General features: G+C 41.7%; 1 pseudogene; it reads left to right on the top strand.

Annotated features, from left to right (window-relative positions):
• Nucleotides 1-1797: 1797 nt before the first annotated feature.
• Nucleotides 1798-4067, top strand: LOC123176175 (cytochrome P450 704C1-like; annotated as a pseudogene).
• Nucleotides 4068-4429: the final 362 nt, after the last annotated feature.

A 4429-nucleotide genomic window follows, 5' to 3' on the forward strand; every position in this document is an offset into this window, starting at 1 on the left:
AAAATGTGCATAATTGAAGGATTATAGGCTGATGTAAAAAACAAGCATAATTAAAATTCCTTTGGGCTGGAAAAAACGAGTATAATTAGAGGAGCTGATTACATTCCTATTCGCTGGAAGATACAGGTCGGTCTAATCTAGTAGAGGGAGCTGGTGATTTCTTCTCGGATTGCAAGGGTGTTGGTGTGCAAAAGAGTTTGTCAGTTAGTTTTTTTATCTTTTATGTGCTGCGTTTTCTTGCTGTTGCTATTTTTAACACTTTTGAAAGTATCTATGCAAAGAAATTAGTATTAAGAATAGCTTGGTTTGGTGGATATATAATATAAAAAAGGATATATATATAATATGTATAAAAAAGGCATTTCCCTATGTTGTTAGATGTACTGCAAATATGTGATTAATGCCTTGTTGATATGCTTTTATTTCTAGACTTTGGCGTGTGCCTCCCTGTTGCCGGATGTTGCATTGTTGGTCGCTTTGGTGGACGGGACAAATCGCAATTTTGTTATCGAATCCATGCATTGTTTCTTGTACGTAACCTATAATTTTCTCTCCCATAGAAACTCATGGTCATATGTGCTAGTTCTAACTAATGATTCTCTTATCGGGCATATACGTGAGCCCATAAGAGATACTCCCTCCGTACATAAATAAAAGACATTTTAGAGACAACCACAAAAACAGAGAGTATACCATAACAAAAGGACAGGAGAGATATGTATGCACATAATGCAGGAATTAGAGACATCAGAACATTAGCAAACACTTTTTCGAGGCTTCTATCAACAAGTCTGGTGGCTCATACCTCAGACAGAAAGCTCATGCCTTAGACTGCTAAGCTCCATATGGAACTCGGGCTGAATTAAGTCACTAGTGCACCAAAACCAGTTGCCTCACAAAACTGAAAGGTGGAGGTGGGGAAATGAATTAGGGTTCAAAAGGCTGAAAGCGGGGAGAGAACGCTATTGTCACCCGGCTCAGCGCATCTTCGGGATTCGAAATCTCGTGTACCATACAATATTCTTATGCGGCCTCTAAACTCTCATCCTCCAAACAGGTGAACTCTTCCCCCTGTCACATAATAAATGTTGGCCTAGCACATGTATACAAGGAGATCAATCCAGCAGCTACGTCAAATAGCTGTTGCTGTGAAGTTGCCGTTCCAGTTAATTAGGATGCAGTATTCAGTTTTGCTAAAGTCATGCCCACGGATTCAGCTATGTCACTACCTCTCTGGATGTCCTTTCTTCTGTTTGCTGGTACAACAATGCAAATTACTTCATAACATACAACAATGCTCTATAGTAGATTTAGAGAATTATGGGCACTATACTAGCCAGCACTGCCAGTCTGCCCCAACATGTCGGCGGACAATTTACCAGTACCAATTTTTTGATGAATGGGAAGTTGGATTGTGCTTGTCCTGAAACAGCAGTGTGATATGGTAAGAGCGAGAGATGTGCTTATGGAGATCTTGGTTGCTAGGAAAGCCTCTCAAGTCAAAATGATATGCACAAACTGTTACCAAACTCTATTTGCAGACACAAATTCATATTCAGCGACTCATCAGCGCATAGGAATTTTCTCCCAAGCAATGAACATATTTTGGAAACAAGTTACCCACTTTCTACAACACTGTCCAAAACCTGAAAATATAGAAACATTCATGTCATTGTCCTCTCCTAGAAGACAGTGACATTGACCAAATCGAAACAAATACAGTGGCACCGCGGATCACATATATAAGATGCTGAACATGGTAATCTTACTCTCACTAATCAGCAGCTAGCGCTGATCATGGCACCCCAGCTCTCCTCCCTAGCTGCATCCGCGGGCAGATATGTAGTCTCAGCTCTCGCCATAGCCCTGCTGGTGATCACCCTCTACATCATTGGCATTGTTGTATCCTTTGCCGTCTTCTGCATCAGAGAGTTCACCCAGAGAGCCCATGACCGGCCGCCGCTCATCGGGACCGTGTTGCGGCAGATCAACAACTTTGACAAGATCTTCGATGAGCATGTCAAGTATGCGCTCGTGCACCCTACCATTAGGCTCGTCTATCCTGGGCACAGTGAGATTTTAACCGCCGACCCTGCCGTCATCGAGCATATCCTTAAGACAAACTTCAGTTAATACAGCAGGGTAGTTTTCCTTATTCATCATTTTTGTTCCTCCTATTTTTCTTGCTAACCAGTAAGATGGTGGTAGATGATTCAGTATGCATGTCAGATGTTAAATTGGATCCTGCAAAATTTGAAGAGGATGGCCAAAATTCAAAACTTGAGTAGTCCGTAGAACATATTGCCATGTGCTATCCACCGAATTTTCATTCAAGCTAGTCAGACTAATAATATACTACTACCTCCGTTCCACAATATAAGAGCGTTTTTTGACACTAGTTGACAGTACACTAGTGTCAAAAACGCTCTTATATTATGGGATGGAGGGAGTTCTATTAGAGAGTAAACTGAGTGCCCGTGGCAATTTACAAGAAGGTACAAGACAATACTTTGTCTGCCTATAATTTCACAATGCTGGATCCTATTTTACAGGGGGCCTTCAACACGGAAATCGTGAAGGATCTCTTTGGAAATGGGATTTTCGTGACAGACGGAGAGAAGTGGCGACACCAGAGAAAGCAAGCAAGCCATGAGTTCTCAACCAAAGTGCTACGTGACTACAGCAGTGATGTTTTCAAAATGAATGCTATGAAACTGGCAGAGAAGATCTCAGCTGCAGCAACTAACAGAATTACCATAAACTTGCAGGTACTTCCTCAATATAAATAGGATAGTATTGTAAGTGCTAAGATCATATTCCTAGCTTTAATAGTTCACTCTACGCATGTCAAATTTAGAACTTTAAACTAAAAAAGAGAGAAGCAAATCAAATCCTAGACCTAAATGGCCAAATAAAAATTCAGTTAGCTATTTTTGGCAAATAACTGGAGTAAACATAGTTTCTTCAGAACTTCTGAATTGGGCTATGCATTACTAAGATTTCTAAGTGAGCAAAGTAAAGATAAGAATTAATTGATTGCGGGTTTGGAGTTTGAGGTAGCACACTTGTACCAAAAGCTGATTGACATGATGCGCATTTGCTGCTAGTTTTCTTAATTTCTACCCTTTCCTCATGACCTTTTGATGAGAACAACTATGGATTCAATATTCGAAGTGGGATTTGGTTTTGAGCTTAACACGCTATCCGGATAAGATGAATCCAGCATTGAATTCAGCAAGGCCTCCGATGAGGCAAATTCTCTTGTTTACCATCGGTATGGTGATATGTTCTGGAAGTTGAAAAGGTATCTTAATATCGGGTCAGAAGCCAAACTGAAGAGGAGCATAAAGATAATCGACGACTTTGTGATACAGTTGATCCATCAAAAGAGAGAGATCATGAAAAACATAAGTGGCCATGTAAGTCAAACTGTACGATAGTTTGTTACAACTATTTCAAAATTTTACATATGTTCAATTCTATCTTTTATGATAAATGCAGAAAGCCAGAGATGACATACTATCAAGATTCATACTGGAAAGTGAGAAGGATCCTTGGAGGATGAATGATCGTTACCTTCGTGACATAGTCCTCAGCTTCCTGATTGCTGGTAAAGACACCACAGGGAATACCCTTACATGGTTCTTCTACATGCTCTGCAAGAACCCAGTAGTGCAGGATAAGGTTGCCTTTGAAATCAGAGAATATCTCGAGTGGACGCAAGAAGATACCAGCATGGAAATATTCACCGCAAGATTGAAACAAGGTGCTATTGACAAAATGCACTACCTCCATGCTGCGATCACCGAGACTCTCCGGCTGTATCCTGGTGTTCCGGTGGTACAAATCATTCCTCTTGCTATTCATTTTAATAATAGAGTCCAATAATAACAAGTCCAGATAGCTTCGACATAATCTAATTTGGATCTGGCATACAGTAACTTAATTTGTGCTACATTTTTCAGGATGGTAAGATGGCAGATGAAGATGATGTACTGCCAAACGGCCAACGAGTAATAATAGGAGATGGAATGAACTACATGATTTATGCCATGTCTAAAACCTGACATCACAAAATTGCAAGAGAGGATAGCTAGCCATGGCTGAAACCTATTGATCAGCTTGTTCCTTTGATCTGAGTCTGAAACAAGGATCATTATATGAACTTTGCAGCAGTTGTCATAATATGATAGTACCACTTGTTGGGCTAATAAGCCGCGGTGATGCGCCGGACGCGACCAGTGCGCGTATGGGCACGGGCTGGCCGGGTCGGGCGCGTCGGGTCCGTGGCGAGTAGTGAGTGCATGCGTGCGTGTGGTGCACGGGGTGACCGTGCAAGTGTACACCGTAGGCGTGCGTGGGTGTGTGTGTCTGTTGGCGAGCTGCACGGCACGATCGGGCCTGCTCAGCTGGTGCTCACCGTGAGAAG

The sequence above is a fragment of the Triticum aestivum genome, unplaced genomic scaffold (genome assembly GCF_018294505.1).
Source record: "Triticum aestivum cultivar Chinese Spring unplaced genomic scaffold, IWGSC CS RefSeq v2.1 scaffold176275, whole genome shotgun sequence".
NCBI classification, from domain to species: domain Eukaryota; kingdom Viridiplantae; phylum Streptophyta; class Magnoliopsida; order Poales; family Poaceae; genus Triticum; species Triticum aestivum.